This window comes from Pongo abelii, chromosome X (assembly GCF_028885655.2).
Source record: "Pongo abelii isolate AG06213 chromosome X, NHGRI_mPonAbe1-v2.0_pri, whole genome shotgun sequence".
NCBI classification, from domain to species: Eukaryota; Metazoa; Chordata; class Mammalia; order Primates; family Hominidae; genus Pongo; species Pongo abelii.
This window is the reverse complement of record NC_072008.2, coordinates 122204360-122229590: the sequence shown is the minus strand read 5'-3', so window position 1 is coordinate 122229590 and position 25231 is coordinate 122204360. Positions and strand designations below refer to the sequence as shown.

At 35.8% G+C, this 25231-nt stretch overlaps 1 non-coding gene across 1 annotated transcript; it reads left to right on the top strand.

Annotated features, from left to right (window-relative positions):
• The first annotated feature begins 2230 nt into the window (after nucleotides 1-2230).
• Nucleotides 2231-2336, top strand: LOC112131090 (U6 spliceosomal RNA). Its single transcript, XR_002913237.2, has one exon. It is a non-coding gene; the product is annotated as a U6 spliceosomal RNA (small nuclear RNA).
• The last annotated feature ends 22895 nt before the right edge of the window (nucleotides 2337-25231 follow it).

The window sequence follows — 25231 nt, the reverse complement described above, 5'->3', positions numbered from 1 at the left end:
TAACGGAGAATTGTACTGGTCAAATTACCTCCCTAGTACTCCTTTTTGAGAAATTCTTCAGAGCTTATGATGCATATTTTTAAATTTATTTACTCTTTGATGGTAAAATTCAGGTTTGGCAACACCAAATGTTATCATTTGTTGATTTTACCTTACAGAAACCCAAAGTGTAGAAAGGTGGGTAAACAAGCAGTGTAACAACACCATTTTGGTCCGAAACTGAGCCATGATCTTAAAACAATGAGATACATTCTTAAGTGGTTTTTAATCTGCATCCAAAAACAACTACCATAGGGGTTATGCCCATAATTAAACATTCCCATGCGGCTGTTCCAGTTTCTGGTTGATTGTCCTTAAAAAAATCATATTTCTTTAATGTTACATCTAATATACTTACTTGTTTCCTTTGGAGCCTGGGAGCTAAATGAATTGTGAACATTAGCATGCATGGCAGTTCTCTATATTTTGTTGATGTGTTTGGAAAACTGTAGTAGCTCCTGTATTATTATTACCACTATTATTATTCTTAAGCTCTGTGTTTCCCAAGGTACTCTAGTCGAGGAATAATGACATATTACAATGACAGTCACAAAGCATGGCTCTGCCTCTTCCTACTCTGTAGAAATTCCAACCCCCTTCACACATCTTCCAAATAGCTCTGGGGGTCCACAAGGAGAATTTCCCATGTGTTCTTTAGCTATGCTGCGGCATTCGCCATCCCCCTTTCCCCAACTCTCTTTCTACTCCTGTCTCTTTGACCAGGTATCCTACAAACACTAATGCCAGAAAGTCACAATCCCACCAAAGGGGCAACTGATGCTGATGCCTGCCAGAAGCACTGCTTCAAGTTCCAGTGTTTACCCATATTAGCATCAAGTCTGCCACTATTCATTTTGGAGAGAGCTAATATCTGCAACAAGGGCACTGGCTTCATCTGTTGCTACTGAAACCACTGCTACAGTCTACTGCCTCCTACTGTCTCTGCAGGAGTGGCTGGCACCACCACTGCTGATGTAAAGCATTCTCATCCACCTAAGAGATTGGAATGAAACAGCCCTTTTGGCTTTTACTCAGTGTCATTACAGTGCTTCAGGCTAAGACTCAGGCAAGATTCCAGATGGGCTGGGACAGAGGACAACCCGAATTATAGCACATATTCTACGTTCAGAAAACCCCCTCCACTCTCACCATAGCCAATTGTTCTTTTAACCAAGCAAAAAAATAACATTGAAACATTATTTGGGACACGTGGAAGGAGAAGGGAAGGAGTTTGATTATTTGTTTATAATTAACTACATAAACTTTTAACATAAAACTACAGTTTGAGATGAGGTTGTTAATATATACAGCTCACCTAAGCATTATTAGGTTCTGGGGCCAAGGATATAATTGGTAGATTATCTATAGGTGATGAAACTGAGGCAACAAAACAAATTAAAATACATTACATAAATCCACTAAAACTATCCTTCACTTATTCGAACTCAGCTTTTATCTATTTAATAATATTCATTGTAAAGGAATATAATTAATTTACATTTAATTTGTTATATTGAATATCCCTTGTAATGATTGTGCTTACATAAAATCTACAGGTACTAATAGTAGTTAGTATTTATCTAACACATACTATTTGCCAAGCACTGTAATGTATTTGTGGATTATTTTATTTCATTTTCACAAACCTTCTAGATAGCTTCTATGATCAGCTCCATGTTACAGATGAGGAAACTAAGGCTTAGAAAAAATAAGTGATCTTCACAGATACACAAAGCTGGTAAACAAAGAAGCCAGGAATGAAACTCAGTCAGTCCTTAGTGTCTATGCTTGTAATAACCTCGTCTTAAAATTACTGGACACTACTGCGGCCTGAGGTGAAGGAGCAGAAATGATGAGCTCAACCTAAGGAGCCGGCCTGGTTGATATCCAGACTTCCACTGGCCTACTATGGTAGATTATCTTGTTATAGATTTATGTATGCACAGGGGACAACTAGAGGGCATCTGAAAATTGCCAAGACAACTAGAAGTTGAGGGACCAAAACCTCAGAAAATAGAGGCACAGAGAGGTACACTAACATGCTACAAGTGGCTTTTCCCTCTGGGACATTTGCCTCTTATAATATAGGGTGAGAGACTGGCAAGCGAGGCAGAGCGCTCTGGATAGGAGGGAGAGAAGCAACAGAGTTTTTGGCAAACTCACAAGACTAGAAGAAAAATAAATGGAGTTTGTGCTCACTTCGGCAGCACATACACTGAAATTGGAACAATACAGAGAAGATTAGCATGTCCCCTGTGCAAGGATGACAAGCAAATTTGTGAGTGTTCCATATTTTTCAGTGAGATACCATCTCACGCCAGTCAGAATGACGATTACTAAAAGTCAAGAAACAACAAATGCTGGCAAGGCTTTGGAGAAATAGGAACATTTTTACACTGTTGATGGGAATGTAAATTAGTTCAACCATTGTGAAAGACAGTGTGGCACTTCTTCAAGGACCTAGAAATACCATTTGACTCAGCAATCCCATTACTGGATATATGTCCAAAGGAATATAAATCATTCTACTATAAAGATACATGCACACGTATGTTTATTGCAGCACTACTTACAATAGCAAAGACATGGAACCAACCCAAATGCCCATCAATGATAGACTGGATACAGAAAATGTGGTACATATACACCATGGAATACTATGCAGCCATAAAAAAGAATGAGATCATGTCCTTTGCAGGGACATGAATGAAGCTGGAAGCCATCATCCTCAGCAAACTAACAGAGGAACAGAAACAAACACCACATGTTCTTGCTCATAAGTGGGAACTGAACAATGAGAACACATGGACACAGGGAGGGGAACAACACACACCGGGGCCTGTCGTGGGGTGGGGTGGATGGGAGGGACAGCTTCAGGACAAATAGCTAATGCATGTGGGGCTTAAAACCTAGGTGATGGTTGATAGGTACAGCAAACCACCACGACACACATATACCTATGTAACAAACCTTCACATTCTGCACATGTATCCCAGAACGTAAAGTAAAATTAAAAAAAAAATCACTGGACCAAATAAATAAGTAAATAAAAGGAGTTTGAGCCTGTCAAGAGAACCAGAACTTTAATGACCAACATCTCAGCCCAGAGAGAAAAGAGAAAGTAAAGTGAGCTGGACACTCTGCTATTTTCCACCATGAAGATTTGCTGAATTCATCTGCTGTGTGAAGCAACAGCCTAAGTAATAAGCTAAGTTGAAAGCTACTGAACAGTGGAGCCAAGTTTTCAAGCAGTTTCTTAGTTCTGAGTTTCCACAAAACAGGAGAGGTTCTAGTAAACACAGATGCTCTTAGTTGAGATCCCTAACAAGCTATACTCTAGTCCTAACACAAAATTTAGATTGAGACTCAAAAAGAAAAAGGAAAAACTCTTGCAACCCAAGCAAAAATCAGCTTAGTCCCAGATTGGATCAAGGCAATCTGTCCTTAAACAGGCTGCTCACCAGAGGCCAGAATGAATGCACTCTATAGGAGAATAATATCATCCAGAATTGCTATAATTTTTAATATACAATGTCCAGTAGTTTCTCAAACATAATGTCCAGAACTCAATCAGGTAGTAGAGAAAGCATTACTTACCAAAAAATATAAATTCAGGAAAGGATGAAGAACAATGGAAAGATTAATATCTTAGTAAATATAAGTTAATATTGACTGTACAAAAAGTTAATAATAAAGTCGTGTGGTAAAAAATAGGAAGAATTAAGATGCATAACAACAATACAATGGACTGAAACAGAAATGGACATAAACTACTATTAGGTCATAACATTATCAAGGAAGAAGTTAAACTACTAATTTATATTAAACAGCATGAAATCAAGGAGGCATGTGATTCTAGGGCTGTGATTCTCATTGTAGTCTCAGGACCTTTTTCCACTCTTAAAAATTATTGAGGACCCCAATGAGCTTTTGTTTTGTGAGTTGCATTTCTTAATATTTGTCATATTAGAAATTAAAACTGAGATGTTTTAAAAAACATTTATTCATTTATTCATTTGGAAATAACAGCATGTTAGGTGTGGTGGTGCATGTCTGTAGTCCCAGATACTCAGGAGGCTGAAGCAGGAGAATAACTTGTGCCCAGGAGTTCGAGGCTGCAGTGAGCTATGATCACACCACTGCACTTCAGCCCAGCTCTATTTTTAGAGTAAGACCTCAGCTCTAAAAATAAATAAATAAACAAAATAAAAAGAGTATAAAAGCAGTAAACCAATAAGCCCATTACACAAATTATATAATTATATCAAAAATAACTATTATTCAAAACAAAATACATAGCGACAGTAATAGTGTTGTTTTTATGTTTCCGCAAATTGTTTAAATATCTGGCTTAGTAGAAGACGGTTTTATCCTCATATCTGCTATTGTATTCAATCTCTTGTGATATCACACCCAGTGGAGGCTCTAGAGCATTCCACTGTATATTCATGAAAGAAAAGGAGAGGAAGGGCAAAATATATTAACATTATTGATAAAAATAATTGTTATCTCAGACTCCTGAAAGACTCTTGGGCACCCCTAGAAGCCCCTGGACCACATTTTGAGAACCATGGCCTTAAAGACACCAGTGAAATGATAGTAAAATAATGTATACTTAAAAAACTAATAGATAAAAATATAGAGATACAGAGAATAATTAATTGTTTCATTCCGAATTAAGGTTAAAAAGGACAGAAAAAGGAACACAGACACATGGAAATAATAGAAAATAAGATAGTAATTGAACAATTGCATTAAGTGTAAATGCACCAATGCTCTAATTAAAATACAAAGTTTGACAATATGGATTTTTTTAAATGTTGCTTACAAACTATGGAACATGCTCATGGATAGGACAAATAAATATCATTAAACTGGCCATACTTCCCAAAGCAATTTACAGATCCAGTACTATTCTTGTCAAAATTACCAATATCATTTTTCACAGAAAGAGGAAAAAACTATTCTAAAAATCATATGGAACTGAAAAAGAGTCTGAATAGCCAAAGCAGTCCTAAAGCAAAAAGAACAAATCTGGAGGCATCACAGTAACGAAATTCAAACTACACTATAAGCGCTATAAGACTACAGGAATTGAAACAGCGTGGTACTAGTACAAAAACAAACAGATAGAGCAATGGAACAGAATAGAGAATCCAGAAAGAAATCTACACAACTACAGACATCTGATCAACTTTTGACAAAGTTGACAAAAACAAGCAATACGGAAAGGACTCCCTATCAATAAATGGTTCTGGGATAAGTGGCTAACCATATGCAGAAGAATGAAACTTGACCCCTACCTTTTACCATGTACAAAAATTAACTCAAGATAGACCAAAAATTTAAATGTAGGACTTCAAACTATGAAAATTCTAGAAGAAAACCTAGGAAATAACCTTCTTGACATCAGCTTTAGCAAAGAATTTATGGCTAAGTCCCCAAAAGCAATTGCAACAAAACCAAGAATTGACAGGTTGGACCTAATTAAACTAAAGAGCTTCTGCACAGCAGAAGTAACTATAACAGAGTAAACAGACAACATATAGAATGGGAGGAAAATATTCACCAACTATGCATCTGACCAAGGTCTAATATCCAGAATCTACAAGTAACTTAAACCAACAAGCAAAATAATAATAATAATAATAATAATTCAATTAAAAAATAGGCAAAGGACATGAACAGACACTTCTCAAAAGAAGATATACATGCACCCAACAAACATGAAGAAATACTAATCACCACTAATCATCAGATAAATTCAAATCAAAACCACAATGAGTTACCATCTCACACCAGTCAGAATGTGATTATAAAAAAACAACAAAAACAAAAATAAAACAACAACAAAAAAAACAGATGTTGGCAAGGCTGTGGAGAAAAAGGACCACTTACATACTGTTGGTGGGAATGGAAATTAGTTTAGCCACTGTGGAAAGTAGTTTGGCAATTTCTCAAAGAACTTAAAACTACCATTCAACCTGGCAATTCCATTACTGGGTATATTCCCAAAGGAAAATAGTTTATTCTACCGAAAAGACACTTGCACTCATATGTTCATCACAGCACTATTCACATTAGCAAAGACATGGAATCAACCTAGGTGCCCATCAACAGTCGATTGGATAAAGAAAATGTGGTACATATACAGGATGAAATATTAATACCACACAGCCTAAAAAAAATAAATCATGTCCTTTGCAGCAACGTAGATGGAGCTGAAGGCCATTATCTTAAGCGAATTAATGCAGAAACAGAAAGCCATATACTGCATGTTCTCATGCTAAACATTGAGTAAACGTGGACATGAAGATGGGGACAATGGACATTGGGGACTACAGGATGGGGGAAGGAGGGAAGGGGTAGTGGGCTGAAAAACTAACGATTGAGTACTATGCTCGCTACCTAGTTAACAGGATCATCTGTACCCCAAACCTCAGCATCATACACTGTATCCATGTAACAAAGCTGCACATGTATCCACTGAATCCAAAATAAAAGCTGAAAAAAATAAAATAATGGGACAAAAATATTATTTAAACACTAACTAAAAGAAAGCTGGTATAGCTCTACTAATAGCAAAGTAGACCTTAAGGCAAGAAGCATTATTAGAGATAAAATGGAATACTACAAAATGATGAAAAGATCAATCCACTTAGAAAATAAAACAATTCTAAATGTGTAAGGATCTTTAAAATTGCTTTAAAATATATGCAAAAAATCTGGAAGAACTAAAAGAAATATAGAAAACTACTTTCATAATGGATGATAGCTAATAAAAGATAAAATCGGGCCAAGCATGGTGGCTCACGCCTGTAATCCCAGCACTTTGGGAGGCCAAGGTGGCCAGATCATGAGGTCAAGAAATCGAGACCATCCTGGCCAACATGGTGAAACCCTGTCTCTACTAAAACTACAAAAATTAGCTGGGTGTGGTAGCGTGCGCCTGTAATCCCAGCTACTTGGGAGGCTGAGGCAAGAGAGTTGTTTGAACCCGGGAGGCAGAGGTTGCAGTGAGCCGAGATTGTGTCATTGCACTCCAGCCTGGTGACAGAGCAAGACTCTGAAAAAAAAAAAAAAAAAAAAAAAAGATAAAATCGGTAGACAAAAGTGAAATAATATAGAAGTCCTAACCATCATGAGAAACAAAAATGACGTAATCAACATTTTTGAGCACTGAAATTGAGAAAGAATAAACATTTACCAAAATTTACCATATGTGGATCATAAGGTAAGCCTGAACACAACTTAAAGGACTGAAATTAGATATATCATTGTTGCTATACAGAAGTGCAACTGATTTTTGTAAGTTGATTTCATATCCTGCAACTTTACTGAATTCCTTAATTAGTTCTAATAGTTGCTTTGTGGAGTTTTCAGAGTTTTCTACATATAAGATCATGAAATCTGCAAACAGAGATAGTTCCAAAAATGAAATTAAGAAAGCAATAACATTTACAATAAGCACCAAAAACAGATAAAACACTTAAGAATAAGCCTAATTAGAAAGTTAAAGACTCATACACTGAAAACTATAAATTGCTGATGAACAAAATTGAAGAAAACTTAAATGGGAAGACATCCTGTTTTCATGGATTGGAGGAATTAATATTGTTAAAATATCTATACTACACAAAGTGGTCTACAGATTCAATGTAATCTCTATCAAAATCCCAAAGACATTTTTTGGAGAAATAGAAAAAAAAAATCCTAAAATTCATGGGGAACCAAAAAATACCCCCAAATAGCCAAAGACATATGAGTAAGAAGAACAAAGCTAGAGACATCACACTAAATGATTTCATAATATAGTAAAAAGCTACAATAATAAAAAGAGTATGGTACTGACACAAAGACATATAAATTGATGAATAGAATAGAATAGAGCCCAGAAATAAATCCTCACATCTATGGTCAACTGATCTTTGACAAGGATTCCAAGAATACACAATGGGAAAAGGACAGTTTCTTCAATAAATGGTGTTGGAAAAACTGAATATCCACATGCAAAATAAGTAAACTGGATCCTTATTTTTTTTACCATTTATAAAAATTAACCTAAACTAGATCAAAACACAAATGAAGGACCCGAGACTGTAAAACTAGTAAAAGAAAACATAGTGGAAAAACTCCATGACATTTGTTTGGGCCATGTATTTTTTGGATATGACACCAAAAGCATAGGCAACAAAAGCAAAAATAGACAAGTGAAATTGAATCAAACTAAAAAAACTTTGTATAGCAAAGGAAATAATCCGCAGAGTAAAAAGGCCATCTATAAAATAGGAGAAAATATATGCAAACCATGTATCTGATGTGGAGTTAATTTTCAATATCTATAAGGAACTCTGAAAATGCAATAGCAGCCGGGCATGGTGGCTCACATCTGTAATCCTAGCACTTTGGGAGGCCAAGGCAGGTGGATCGCCTGAGGACAAGAGTTCAAGACCAGCCTAGCCAACATGGTGAAACCCCATCTCTACTAAAACTACAAAAATTAGCTGGGCGTGGTGGAGGGAGCCTGTAATCCCAGCTACTTAGGAGGCTGATGCAGGAGAATCACTTGAATCCGGGAGGTGGAGAATGCAGTGAGCCGAGATCGTGCCATTGCACTCCAGTCTGGGCGACAGAGCGAGACTGTCTCAAAAAAAAAAAAAAAAAATGCAATAGCAAATAAAATAAAATAAAACAAAATACCCTTTTTTAAAAATGGGGAAAGACTTGAATAGACATTTCTTCATAACAGACATACAAATGACCAACAAATACATGAAAAGATGCTCAATATTGCTAATCATCAGTGAAATGCAAATCAAAACCAGGATGAGATATCACTTCATACCCATTAGAATGGCTATGATGGGAAAAAAAAAAAGTGTTGGCTTTGTACACTGTTAGTGAAAATATAAAATGGTACAGCCACAATGGAAAACAGTACAGAGGTTCCTCAAAAAAGTAAAAATAGAGCTATCATATGATTCAACAATTCTACTTCTGGGTATATATTAAAAAGAGTTGAAATTAGGATCTTAAAGAGATAGCTGCACTCTCATGTTTATTGCAGCATTATCCACAATAGCCAAGATATGGCAACAAACCAAATGTACATTGACAGATGAATGGCTAAAGAAAGTATGGAATATTATTCAGCCTTTAAAAAGAAAATTCTACCATTTGCAACAACATTCATGGAACTGGAACATATTATGCTAAGTGAAATGTCACAGAAAGACAAATACTGCATGATTCTTCTTAATATGAGGCATATGAAATAGTTAAAAGTATAAAAGTAGACCATAGAATGATGGTTACCAGGGGATGAAGAGAGGAATGAGTTGTTTTTCAGTGGGTATAAAGTTACAGTTATACAATATATGTACGTTCCAGAGATCTGCTGTACAACATAGTGCCTGTAGTTAAGAATTAGGTATTGTGTACTTAAAAATTTGTTAAGAGAGTGAATCTAATGTTAAGTGTTCTTACAACAACAACATATAAATAAACTTTTGGAGGTGATGGATATGTTTATTACCTGGATTGTGGTAATAGTAACATGAGTGTGTACATATGTCAAAAATTGTCAAATTGTATACATTAATTATGTGCAATTTTATAAAACAATTATACTTCAAAAAAGCAGGAAAAAAAGATGACTGAAATCATTCAGAGTATGCTGTCTGACCACACTGGAATAAAACTCAAAATAAATTAAAAACAGACTATAAAATCCCCAAATAATTACAAATTAAGCAATATGCCTTTATATAAACTGTAAGCCAAAAACATTTTGGTAGAAATTAGAATATACATTTAAGAAAATGATGATGGAAATGCTTCTATTACAACTTATGGATGCAAATAAATTAATGCTTAGAGAAAAATCTATAGCCCTACCTAAATGCATGTATTTGAAAATAAGAAAGCCTAAAAGTCAATGATCAAAAATCATTCTCAAAAAGTTAAAGATATAGTAAATGAAAATGAAAGGCAGTGGAAGGAAAAAGTGATAGATGTGACAGGATAAATTAATCAAATAGAAAAGAAACAATAGAAAGAAGTTTTTTTAAAAGCTGCATTTTTGTAAGGAATAATATAATTGATAAACTCTTGGCAAGACTGACCATGAAAAAAATTAGAGAAAGCTCTAATTATCAGCATCAGAAATGCAAAAACATATAAATACACATTCTAATATTTTTTAAAGTGTTGGAACAATTTGATATTTGTTTGTAAAATGATTAATCTTGGCCTCTTTCACACCATACACAAAAAAATAATTTGAGATGAATAGATTTAAATATGAAATCAAAAACAATAAGTCCTCTTGAAGAATATATAGGAAAGTATCCTATCCATAGGTCAAGTATCCATGACCTTGGATTAGGCTAAGATATATTAAACAGGACGCAGACTTTACTCCCTGGATCTAAGCTAGTACCTGAAACGTAATACATATTTAATAAATGCTTATTGTGTCCCTGCTACCCCAAGACACCTATCACATGGCCCTCTTTCCTAAATGCCATGCTTTCAACTTTTCTTTTCTTTCCTTTTCTTTCTTTCTTTCTTTTTTTTTTTTTTTTTTTTTGAGACAGAATCTCGCTCTGTTGCCCAGGTTGGAGTGCAGCTGCTCGATCTCGGCTCACTGCAACCTCGCCTCCCAGGTTCAAGCAATTCTCCTGCCCCAGCCTCCCGAGTAGCTGGGACTACCGGTGCCCATCACCACGCCCGGCTAATTTTTTTTTGTATTTTAGTAGAGACAGGATTTCACTGTGTTGCCCAGGCTGCTCTCTAACTCCTGAGCTCAGGCAATCCGCCTGTCTAGGCCTCCCAAAGTGCTAGGATTACAGGCGTGAGCCATCGTGCCCCGCCCAACTTTTCTTTTATATATATATATATTTTTTGTTATTATACTTTACATTCTAGGGTACATGTGCACAATGTGCAGGTTTGTTACGTTTGTATACATGTGCCATTAATGTCTATGTGGAAAGCATTGTGCTATGCACTTTATAGGATTGTTGGATTTAATCCTCTCAATGACTCTGTGAGGTAGGTTCTATCATTAGGCCTCTTTTAGAGATGAGTGAGTTTATGCTCAGAAAACTTATGAAGTATTCTTGAAAATAAACAAAACTCAACTTGAATATGATTGAATATGCTTCTACCTCTAAGTATAAATGTATAGAAAATACAGAAAACAGAGAGGCATGTCAAACTGCATTATGATGGGATCAGCAAAACCCAGATTCTGCGAAACTCTAAAGAACAGACAAATCACAGCCTGGGCAACATACCGAGACTCTTTCTCTACAAAAAAACAAAAACAAAAACAAAAAATTAAAAATTAGCTGGGTGTAATGGCACCTGCCTGTAGTCTAAGAAGGCTGAGGAGGGAGGATTGCTTGAGCCCAGAAGTTCAAGGCTGCAATGAGCTATGATTATGCCACTGCACTCCAGCCTGGGTGACAGACTGATATCCAAAAAATAAAAAAAATAAAAATAAAAAAAAGACAAACCAGTTCTTTTGACAGATGTATTTTCAGAGAAAATAAAATTAAAAGCAGAACCCATAGACTAAAATAGGCTTAAGAAAATATATCAATCATAATATACGGATCTTATTTTGATCATGATTCAAAGAAATGAATGATGTTCATGATAGAATTCAGCAACCATTTGCATGCTTATTGGATGTTGGATGATATTAAAGAATTATTGTTAATTTTTCAGATGTTCTCTTTTTAAGTGTGATAATTGTGGTTATATTTCTTAAAAAATCCTCACAAAAGTGATGTGTGTGAGGTAATGCATATGTTAATTAGTTTGATTTAGTCATTCCACAATGTATACATATTTCAAAATATATTGTACAAAATAAATATATACAATTTGTATTTTCAATTTAAGTACATAAATTTTTATCTCTTAGAAAATCATACTAAAATATTTGCAGATGAAATGACATTATGTTTGTGATTTGATTCAAATCAGTAGGAAAGGAGGACATCGGGTGGGAGTCCTGATGATACAAGATTAGCCATGTGTTGTTAATTGTTGAAACTGAGCGATGGATACGTGGGGGATTCTAATACTATTATCTCCACTTTTGTGAATTTAAAATCCTCTATAATAAAAATTTTAAATAACATCGTCAAAATCAAATTTGACTGAGAACCTAGATTTTTTTACCAAGTATATTTGGTTATCTGTGTTTATAACCATCCAGTGCCTTTTGGATACTTTTCTTCCACCTAGATTGAAGCTTATAGATTTCACATGCTCATTAATTACTTTCAGTTTTGCAGGTCCAAGAACCTGTCAATGAATTCAAAATTTCATTGCAACTCACTTCAAGCCTTGGGTCTTTAGAAGGGAGATTTTGATTTTGCAAACATTAATGTAAATTGTTTTAGCAAGTGAATTGTGCAGCTCTTCAGTATCAGGTGGAAAAACTGTTTACATAGGGATTTCTATTGATATACATTTATGGAATCAATAAAAGTTGGCTTTTACTGTGGGAGAATGATAATCAGACATTGCCCATGCTCCTCTGGCTGCTGACAATATAGTAATGAAAAAAGAAATATACATAAATCATCAGAATACAGAGCAGCTAGTGTGAAGAATGGACCAGATCCAAGGAGGAGAGACCAACTCTAGGAATACTGCAATAATCCAGGTAAGATGTAATAAGTATTTATCTAATCTCGAGGACAGTGGTAGCAAGTAATGGAGAAAAGAGAAGTTCAGGATGAGAATATGTCCTCCCCAGACTTCACCTTCCTTGAGTCACAGTGGTGGCAGTGGCATTCCTCAACTCCCTGACTCACATAATTTAGTCTCCTTAGTTTCTATTGCAATGTGTTATGCTCAAGTGTGTATAGCCAACATCACAGCCAACCCCACAGCACTCTTCTTGCTTTGCTGAAATGTGGTCAAGTGCAGAAACACCCCACAACTGTAAGCGCCACACCTCTCAGGACACACTGAAGATACTTTTTCCCATTTTGGGTGTAAAAGGCATTCCCTCACAGGGCTGTAGAGTGTGGCCAGGGGAGGGTGTCTGTAACAATCAGGGGTCCTCATGGTCTCTAAGAGAATGTCAATACATAGATAGCTATTAAAATAATATCTGCAACTAACCTCTTCCCCCAATCTCATGCGGTTCACTAGTTGATAAAGTAATAAAGTGATGATAAGCAATCTAGTGTCACACTGACCTTTTTTCTATTTCTAGAGCATGCCAAGTTCTTCACCACTTCAAAGGCCTTACAACTTAATCTTTCTGACTAAAAGGCTTTTCCTTAAACTCTTCACTTGTCTCTCATTCTAATTTTCAGGTCTTAATTAGGAGTAACCATCTCAGAGAGAGCGTCTCTGATGCTGTTATCTAAATCAGATGCGCTTAATCACTCTCTTTCAAAACACACTTTTAAATTTACTTTTTAGCTGCAATCATATTCTGTAATTAGGTTATTCATCCATATTTTGGTTGCTTTTTTTTTTGGTCTGTCTCCATCATTAAATGTTAGCTTCCCTGAAGACGGAGAGACCATGACAACCTTGTTTTCTATTTTATCTGCAGTGCACTGTGGTGCTCAATAAATACTTGTTGAATTATTGGACCAATATCTGGTCTTCTGATTAGCCTTTGTAACTGATGGTATCCTTCCTCAGTTCTTCCTCGGACTAGCTTTTTGACAAAGACTCAGTCAATAAAGTATCAATAGATATTTTCTGCTAACCACGATGAGAACAGTGATATATTTTCATCAAAGCCTTGCTCCTCAACATATTTACTAACTTCACAGAATTATAATCTTTGGAATACTTAGGAAATAAACCTTCAGTTGGGCTATTTGCTATGTACCAGTGTTTGTTCTGAGTAAATGGTTTCCAAAGGTGCTTTGACTACCATTACAAATAAGGAGTATTGAAGATTATAGACTTTTCTAAACTCTCCATGGGCCCAGCACATAGCAAAGCAACAAAGTAAATAAATTTCACAGGCATTGGAAGTCAATAATTTAGCTCCTTTTGTCCCTCTGCTCAGCCTAGTATTCAACTTTGCCAACTGGTTTCTACTTAATTGTCAACAAAAAACCTCAGAGAAAGTTTTACATTTCATTACTGTTTGCTTTTGGATTAGGGAACTATAGTTAAGAAGTGAAAAAGCTGTGGGGAGTTGAAACTAATAATTGATCGCACATCCAAAACCAACTAGAGAAGCTCTTCCAGTACATTTCAGGCTTTGATAGTTACCAAATCAGTGTCCCTCTCTCTCCTCTGTCTTTATTGAGATACAGCAAAAGGACATAAATATTAAATCCCAATAGCTTAAGAATAAATCCCAACAACCCATGGATTTTCTGATAACCCCATTTATTTTTTAAGAGACCAGCCCTGCCTTTGAGCATTCTTTCCTCACAAGGTATGCTGGGAAACCCCTGGTGACAGCCAGCCCATTGGTCACCAGTGCAACATTTCAGTTGTTTAGTTTTTTGGAGTTTGGGCCTAAGACCAGACACATCTGCCTTCTCATTGCCACAGCTTCATGACCCAGACCAGCCCCAGAACGCCTATGCAGAGAAACCAAGCACAGGCATCCTGGGATCAAATAAGATAATGTATTGAAATCTATTTCCAGAAGTACAAAGCACATTACAAAGTAATTTATTTCTGTAGTAGACACACAAATTTTTCTAAATGACCCTCAAGATTTGCTCTCTGGCACATACTCATATTAGATCAGTTATAAGTAAACCCAGAAAATAATTTAGGTAAATATGTGTTCAGATAGGTTTCTGGAACCTATTCTTGTTACAGCATTACAGAAAGTCAAGGACCAGCTCAATACTACTCAAATGTGGTCTGTAGAGGTAATCTTGGAGCTTGATTTAAATTCAGAATCACAGACCCCACCCCTAGAACTACTGTATTAAAAATTTCCAGAACTACTATCTAGTCCAGTGGATACCTTTAGAGACCATCTGCTTCAGCACTTCTCAAACTTTAATGTGTATATGAATTACCTGGGTATCTTCTAAAAATTCAGATACTGATTCAGTAGGTCTGGGATAACGACTGACATCTCCCAAAAGAGCACTATTAAATATTCAAGAAAATTGTGCATATTCCCTGACATTTTAGAGTAGAAGCATCTTCACTTTTCTGCCTCTCTGAGAATTGACTTTTCTTTATTCCTGGAGCAAGCTTGCTGCTGAAATGTGCTTAGGAAAAGCACCCAGGAAACCTCTCAGTTAGCACTCTTTGTGACTAAATTTGGACTGATAAAAAGATAAATAGGTGTAATTTCAGATACCTCTAAAATACCCCAAGCACGGTACAATTCCCCATTTAATTAATTAATTTATAGTTTGACCAATAGGAATGCTAGGGCCCAGCAGGGAAAAATAATCTGACCTAGATGCTTAGGCAGACCAAAGTTTAATTAGCTAAAGGATCACTTACTGGAGCTTAAACCTTTAAAATTTTCACAACTTTTATCATAGTCCAGGTTTGCCTTTTTCATTGTGTTTATCATAAACATTCTTGGAAGAGTTCCAAAAATATTTAAGAACACTGGGCATGAAGGAAAAACGTAAAATATGTTATATGGATAAAATGCCAACTGCACAAGAAATTGAGACCCAACTTTCCAAAATTAACAATTAGATTTTCTCCCCACCCAGACAGGCCACATTCACACTGGGGAGATCAGAGGTCAATAACAAAACGAGCCCTGGCTGTAATCCAAAGATCCCTGTAGTTGGCAAGAGAGGCTTAAATTTGGTTCATGTTGTATTGATGTTAGAAAACTAAGGCTAGCAATATTCCTAAATGTCTCCCTGCAACCTAAACAGCCTTCAGCAAGCAACATCACTTCATGAGCTAGCTTTTTGCCATCCATTAGGGCAACACAAATATACATCTATGCAGCATGCATATGTAAATAGCTAAAAATCTTACCATTTCCAAGATGAATGCATTCTTGATTATACTGCTATTGTTGTTATACTCTTTACAGTTGATGCTTGAACATGGGTTTGAACTTCATAGGTCCACTTGTGCAAGGATTTTCTTCCACCTCTGCCATCCCTGAGACAGCAAAACTAACCCCTCATTTTCCTTCTCATAAAGGCAATGAGGATGGAGACCTTTATGATGATCCACTTCCACTTAATAAATAGTAAATATATTTTGTCTTATAATTTGCTTCATAACATTTTCTTTTGCTTGCTTTATTGTGGGAATACAGTATACAATACATACAACATACAAAATATGTATTAATTGAATTTATGTTATAAGTAAGGTTTCTAGTCAACAGTGGGCTATTAGTTAAGTTTATTGGGAGTCTAATGTCATACATGGATTTTCAACTGTGCGAGGCATCCATGCCCACAAGCTCCACATTCTTCAAGGGTCAACTGTACTCATATACCGTAGCCCACAGTGCCATGAGAAAACTGTCACAGAGCTCAAAAGAGAAAAAGATAACCCCCTTGAATGTTATTTCATGACTCTTCCTAAAACTTAAAGATGTCTGTGAGCTTTTAAAAATTGTGACTTATACAAATAGGTTTGGGGTTTTGGGGAGAAGTAATGAAAATTGTCTAAAATTCATTATGGTGCTCATTGCACAACTCTTAAATATATTAAAATCCATTGAAATGATACACTTTAGATGGGTGAATTGTGCAGTGTGTGAATTGTATATCAGTAAAGCTGTTATTTATAAAAATTTGTATCCATAAAAACTGTTATTCAGACATCTTTAATCATGCATATACAGTGCCAAAATTTCAATCTTTTTAAAAAGGGAAGTGTTTTCCTAAGCCATATTCTGAAAGTAATTGAGGATAAAAATGTCATATCTTATCATCTATAGATAATTTCAGAGATAATTGAAATATGTTGAAATGAACTTTGAGAAAACTTTTTAGAATTTAAAATCTATTTAAGAAGAGATTCCTTATGATTTATATTCCCAGAAGTAAGTGATAAGGTTTTGAAGTAGTTCAGCTGAAATTAACCCACAGATCAGAGATTTTAGTCAGAATTATGAAAGTTATTTTTATAAACCATAGAATATTGGAGCTTGATGGGACCTTAAAGAAAGTCCAGGTTAATCCTCTTATTTTTCAGATGAGAAAACTTAGGGAAGGAAAAGATAAGTAGCTCATTAAAAGAGACACATAAATTTATGGTAGAATAATGCCAGAACACGGGCTTCCTGACATTTGATCTGAGGTTCTTGCTAGGGGGTTGGAGACCAACAACACACAGTAAAAAAGCTTCCAATAGTCAATGATCACGAAGTCAAACTGAAGATCTGGTCTCTGCCCATATCTCCAACTTTATCTCATGTCACTCTTCTCTTGCTCACAATTCTCCAGACCCTGTGGCCTCTACTGTGTTCCTCTCATACCATAGGACTTTTTTTTTTACTTGCTATTTCCTCTGCCTAAATTCTGAAATGTCCTATTTTCACCTCCCAAGAACCAGGAAAAGCCTAGCCAGAATCTGAGTTCTGGACACCAGAGCTAGGCCAGGTTGCACTACCTGAGGTATCTAGGAACACAAAGGATTCAGAGAGGTAAGCTGTACTAAAATCCTCACAGGATCAAGCTTGATAAACAATGGTCAGTTAAAGCTGACAAATCCAAAGGACAAGAACACAATAGAAAATAGAAAATAAAGTCAAGAATCAGTAGTAGTAGCGTAAGAATGAGATAGTAGGAAGGTCCAGAGAGATACATGGTAGTCCCTATGTGAATGCTAAAAATGCATTATCTGTGGCTTAACTTTATTGATGATTAAATATATGATGTGAGTGAGTAGGACTGAATTAAAGTTACAGGGTCAGGACCAAAAAAGAGCCAGCATAATTTTAAAAGAGTCATTTCTCTCCCAGCTCTCACAGTGGATTGACAGTGTGAAATTCTGTTGAAGTTAAGTACACGAATTGAAGTCACTCCTTGCTTTGGCAGCAATTTAACTATAAAACTTCCATAGGGCGATATACCATATTTTATTCATCACTGCCCCTGGCACTGTGCTATGCACATAGTATATGCTGAATAAATATTTGCTAATTGAATAAATAATTCAATGAATGGACTGCTGTTCAGCAGAGGCAATACTCTAAAATGTTCATGGAGGAGATGCAGAGTATAAGTTGACTCAATCTTTGGCAAGATTTTTCCTCCTTTAAAGGTCAAGTCATGCTCTGTAATACATTTGGACACTGTATGCTAGCTGTGACGCACTCCTTGGCCTACATCATCTTTGGGTGTCTGCCCTCCTTTTGCAGCTGAACCTCTCTCAATCTTTCTATCAAGTTTTCTAGAAGGGTGTGTGACTTCCTTACTAGAAGGCATCTTGTTTCCTGGAGAAGACACAAAGAACTATATTATAAATGATCCATAGACTTAACTAAGCTAGGAAAGTGTAAATACTAGAGTTGTCGTCCTTAAGACCAGGGAATACCAAATTTGAAATAACACATAGCTTTTTAAATGCTTGTCTGTGTTATAATGATGAATCTCTCCTCTCTCTTTCTCTCTCTCTCTCTCTCTCAGACACACACACACACACGAAAAAAAATACTGTCCTTAGAAGCAGTGACAGAGTTACATTTTTTTAATTTACTTTCAGCACTGGGGGAAATATAAATTTACTTATTTCAGTTTGTTTTCTTAAAACAAATCAGGTATGATTCTCTTTCTTTTCCTACATCAAATAAGTTTTTGGAATAAATTCAAATATTAAGGGACTGACATTTTGCAGTGGTTACAAATATTGCTTAAACCACCCCTGTAGGCATTGCAGGCCATTAAGGAAGCAGTCAGCTGCTAGGCATGATGTGGAGAGGTATACTAGAGTGTAATAAAGAGGAAGAGAGCATAATATGTATTTATTGAGCAGTTATGAGAAAGTTTCATGTGTATATATAACTTAATCTTCTCAAATACCCAATCCTATAGGGACTACTGTTATTTCCATTTTACAAATCGGGAAACTGATGTTTAGAAAAGTTCATTTGGGACTTCCATTTCCAACCAAGATGGAGGAACAAGGATGGGATTTACCTTCTTACCTAAAACAAACCACAAACCAAAAACAGACAAAATACATGAAAAAAAGTTTTTAAGATGCTGGGCCTCAGTCAGTGAAGAATAGTGATAGCCAAGAGATGAGAAACAAATAAGGTGAGTTCTATGATTATGCCAACTTACTATATTAAGATATTTTCCAAAATATGGCATAGAGAGTGGCGATTAAGACAAAGGACAGTGGACTCCCCGGATTGAGCAGATGCAGCTCAAAGTCCAGGGAATCTAATGCAGCTGGAGTTCATAGGACAGATGACCAAAGAGGAGAGAGCTGTACAGAGAGACAACCCTGGAAGTTTTCAGAAGGCCTACCTTAAGTATTCAGCAGAGTACATATTAATATATGCATGAGGAAGCTAACCAAGCCTGGGAAAGAAACATTTTAAAAATGAGACGAAAAGAGAGGAAAATAGTACCTGTTCCCACCATCTAGACTGGAAAGACTCATAATTCATGGAGCATTGGATAGACTACACAAAAGCGTCATTTCTCAATAGTGGAATATATTAGACTGAGCACTGCTCCAGAACCATCTAACAAATCATAAAAACAAGAACTAAAAAGATAAAAATGGTTCTAAGTAAATTTACTGCATTATAGTACAGAGCTCAGGAATATTTATAAAAATAAAAATTTCTGGCAGCTAACAAGGTGAGATTACAATCTTTGGCATCAAATCAAAGATTAACAAGCATGTAAAGAGGCAGGAAATAAATTGAACCAGAAGTGACACAGATGTTAGAATTAGCTGAGAGACATTAGAATGCTTATAACTAGATTTGATATGTTCAAAAAGTAGAGACATAGATGTTAAAACGACCCACATCAAACTCCTAGAGATAAAACTTCAATGCGTTTAATAAAAACTGCACTTAATGGGATTAGCAACACATTGAATGTTGTGGAAGAAAGACTCATTGAATTAAAGTTATAGTGATAGAAGCTATCCAAAAGGAAATGCAGAGACAAATAAAAAAAGAAAAAAAACAGCTATAGGACAACTTTAATAGTCATAATATACATGTTTGGAGTCACAAAAAGAGGAGAGAAAAAAATAGGAGAAAAAACTTGAAGAAATATTGGCTGAAAAAATTCTAAATTTGATAAAATCTACAAATGCACAGTTAAAAGAAATTCAATAAATTCCAAGCCCACCGTTTTAGTCTGTTTTCTGTTGCTTGCAACAGAATACCTGAAACTGAGTAATTAAAAATTAAAGTTATTTATTACACTTCCCACTTAGGCTGAGAAGTCCAAGGTTGAGGACAAGCATCTGGTGAGTCTTCTTGCTGGTGTGGGTTCTACACAGTCTCAAGTCAGGACAGGGTATTACATGGTGAAGGAGCTGAGCATGCTAACATCAGGTCTCTTTTCTTTTTCTTTTAAAATCACGAGTTTGACTTATAATAACTCATTAATCCATCAACCCATTATTCCATTAATCCATGAACAGATTATACTATCCATGAGGGCAGAGCCCTCATTATCCAGTCACCTCTTAAAGGCCTCACTTCTTCCTGGGCACGGTGGCTCACGCCTGTAATCCCAGCAATTTGGGAGGCTGAGGTGGGTGGATAACTTGAGGTCAAGGGTTCGAGACCAGCCTGGCCAACATGGTGAAACCCCATCTCTACTAAAAACACAAAAATTAGCTGGGCATGGTGGTGCGTGCCTGCAATCCCAGCTACTTGGGAGGCTGAGGCAGGAGAATCACTTGAACCTGGGAGGCAGAGGTTGTAGTGAGCCAAGATCGTACCACTGCACTCCAGCCTGGGTGACAAAGCGAGACTCCATCTCAAAAAAGGTCTCACTTCTCAACACTCCCACATTTAAGTTTCATCATGAGGTTTTGGAAGGGACATTCAAGCCACAGTAAACAAAAAAATAAAAATAAAATAAAATAAAAACGAAGAAAACTTCACCAAAACATGTTATGATCAAATTGCTTTAAAAGCAATGATAAAGAGAAAATCTTAAAAGCAGCCACAGAAAAAAATACCTTTATATTCAGAGAAGCAAATGTAATGCTGACAACTTATTTCTCATGGGAAATGAGGCAAAAAAGAAACTGTGGAGCAGCGTCTTTAAAGTATTGTAAGAAAAAAAAACTGTCTATGTATAATTCTACACCTAGCAAAATATTTTCAAAAATTAAGACAAATTAAGATACTTTAGGCCATACAAAAGCTGAAATAATTAATCACCAGGCGCCCCTCTGTACAAGAACAGTTAAAGAACCTTCTTTAGGCAGAAGAGAAGTGATACCAGATTAAAATCTGTATCTAAACCAAAGAATGAAGAATTGGCAACAACATGGGTGTAAAGATATAGACAGATAGATGATAGATACATAGATAGATAGATAGATAGAATAGATCTGCAAAAGAAAATTGACTGTTTAAACAAAAGTAATAACAATATGCTGTGGAGTTTGAAACACACATAAAATTCATAACAATAGCATAAAGGCCAAAAAAGGAGAAATGAAGTTATACTGTTTTAAGATTATTATCAATACATGTGAAATAGTTAAACATCACTTGAAGGCAAACTCATCACTAGAATAACAGAACAAAGACTTCATAAGCCAAAAAAAAGGAGATGAAAAGGAAACATAAAAAATGCTCAATTGATCAAAAGAGGAAGGCAGGGAAAAGATAAAAAAAGATGGGACAAATGAAAAACAAATAAGATGATGTACTTTAATCATATCAATAGTCACATTAGATGTAAGTAATTTAAACACTCCAATTTAAAGGCAGAGATGGTGAGACTAGATTTAAAAGGATCATCTAACTATATGCTGCTTACAAGAAACATACCTTAAATATAAAAACACAAGTAGGTTAAAAGAAAAAGGATTGAAAAAGATAGTCCATGCTCATACTGTTTAAAAGAAAACTAGAGTGGCTATATTAATATCAGCAGTGTAACTTCCAGAACTGAGCACTTAATTTATTTACTCAAGATCACACACCTTATGGTATTCTACCCAGGATTCGAACCCTGATCTGTCTTATTTTAGAGATCCTTTTAGCATCATATTATATTAGGGTACCTTTTGTTAACTGTTTCTTGGAGACTCACAGTTGAACATTCTCAAGAAAAGAACCACCCCCTACCACCATCCAGAGAACATTTAATTAGAGGTAAGAGGAGAGACTTGCATTCCTCTTTTGGCTTTGCTCCTGATTCTCTGTATAAATATGACTGTATTATTTTAACCTCCATGTGCCTCAGTGATTCCTCCCATTGAATTAGGATCTTGGATCATATCTTTCCCAAGAACACATAAACAGTCATTGCCATAGCCAGAATTTAACTCTGGTCTAAGACCTACATCCCCAACAGCACAAGGCTTGGCACCAAATATCAACAAAACTGTGTGCATTAGACTGTACTGTGTAAGAGGTTCTTAGGAACCCACTGCACTGAGAGATGGGGTGGGGCTAATGAATCCCTGGAGGGATGCAGGGATCTGGAGATGAAATTGGAAAAGGCAAGGTTTATGGTCTTGGAAAATGCCTTGCTAAGGTTGTACTGGGGCAATGTTAAATCCTGCCATGTAGCAGGCCTTCTCTAGCCAGGATGATGACGCATTTGCTGTTCATTTCCTGACTCGGAGCCAGTCTCAGACTTGGATCAATGATCTCTCAATCCCCTCCAGTCCCAACAGGCATTTGAGAATTAAACTGAGGATGTCGCAATATCCATGGAGAAAATTCAGCTACACATTTAATAACAGTCTAGAAATCATGTTACTGCATCTGACTTGGACTATTTGAGTATTTTCTAGATATGTGTAGAAAAAACATTGGCATATTTATTCACCTGACTACATATTTGCCTTTAGCACAGACACAGAGAAAGTGTTTTAAAGGTTTTTCCACAGAAAGGTCAGTTAAAACATAATATTTTGAAAAATCATTAGTTCTGCTTGGTAGACTCATGTTTCTCCTCCAGGATCATTTTTGTTATCTGTGGAACAGTACATACTTTTGTTTCTTCGTTGTGTGAACAATCAATAGCTTTCTCTAAACCAACTCTTACTTCTGTGTATGGCTGCCTCTAGATTTCTGGCATGGCTCTTCAAAGATATCTGTTGCTATCTGTTCCTGCCCCTGAGCCTCTCATCTTCTAACTCTCATGGAAAAGATAAAAGGTAGCCTAATCTTTTGCTTTTACAATGTTTTCCTGATATAATTGGGTGACAGGTCAGGAGGAGAAGAAATAGAGTATTTATTGAGCCAACAACTGCAAATCATTTTAGCCTGGAATAATAGTGCTACGAGGAACCTTAGAATTTACCTATTTCACACTCTTCATTTTTATATATGGAGGCCTAGAGAAGACTTGCTCAGATTGACACAGTAAGATTGAAATTGAGCCAGGACTGGAATTCGGGGTTCCTAACACATCAAAAGTATATTTACATTTTGTCCAGCTCATCTTTGTAAATAACACTTCATTTTTAGTACCTTTTACTGATTGTTTCAGTGCTGTTCATTTAAACAGGCTGAGACAAGTTTGGGTAATCAGATAGCTGTACAAACATGGACGTCACAACACAATTAAAACCCATAATTGCAAGTAACCTATACTTCGTCCTGAGGTTTATTAAGATTAGTCAACTAGCATAAAAGAACTGTGAAGCATGAATGTTTTGGAAGAATTAAAGAGAATCTAATTCAAGATAATATTTTGGAAGAATTAAAGAGAATCTAATTCAAGATGTGTGTACCTCCATTAAAAGTAGTGCTACAGTTTGCAAACTGAAATCGCTGTATGAATCTGGCCATACTTTACTTTCTACAATTTACAGTTGATATGCCTATTCTCCCAGAGTGGATAAAACTAACTGGGTAAAAAGAAAAAAAGTCTTATCTTGTAATTATATGCTTTGGATATAAAAATATACATATATATTTATATATGTAACATGAATAAGCACCCTGCTAATTATGTAAACTAAAAAGATGTGCACACAAAATAATAATAAGTATTTTACAAAAACCATAAATGAAATAATGCATGTCATGTGCATTAGAATGACTGCCTATTATAAGGGGAGAATAACAGAAGTGGGGAATGGGGATAAAAATTAGATAGATAGATGATAGATAGATAGATAGGACAGATAGCAGGGTCTTGCACAAACTAGTGGTGATGGTGTGCTGTAACTTCGTATGATGAAGTCAACCCTCAGCCTTTTAAGTCCAACAAAACAAATGTAAATGAAACAAAACAGCCTCTTTCTGACTCTCACTCTGGGAAAGAAATAGTGCAAGAGATATTTTATTGTTCCTTTTGCATAAAGCTTAGGTTATAAGGTTTGGAGATAAAAATGAAAAGACTTTATATACTAGAATGCCAGTAGGTGCATTTATATAATTCTGGGCCTATTAATTGCCTGCATTATATATAACCAAATTGTATTCCAATTGAGCATGACTTCAGTGCCTGTCACCAATATACAAGTGATAATGATATTTTTGTTAAAATTTAGACATTAAGTCTTTAACCAGCTACATATGTGTATTTAATTTGATTGAGAAAGAAAGTTAGAAGCTCTCCTTGGATTTGCCAATTTATTTTTTAACTAATTTTAGTCTACTTTGGTCATTTGGGACAATTTTTCATTTTGTTTTTTCTTCCAGTTGAGTGCTTGGCCACACTTCTGGTCCATATTGCATCAATAACGTGTTTCATTTTGAAGTTATTAGCAAAGAACACATTTTCATTACAAGCATGTAGTGGTATAAATTTCCATTCTGGGTCCTGCAACTCGTCAGAAAGGGTCTCATTGTACTTTGTTAATTAAAAATGTAAACAGATGCTTAATGGAGACAGACTTCTTCCTTTCCTAGCTTCCCAGAAATGCTGTCTTCTTGGCCAACATTTCAACTCTCTTTGGTTAGGAGAGGAGAAAGAAGAAATAGGGCAAGTGGGTGGGGTCCACCCTGGCTACATCTCTGGTTTTTATTAGATCTGTAATAAACCATAGAAGAAGAAAGTCCAATAAAAGAAAGCATACAATGTGGTATAGTACTTGTTAGCCACTGTGGCTT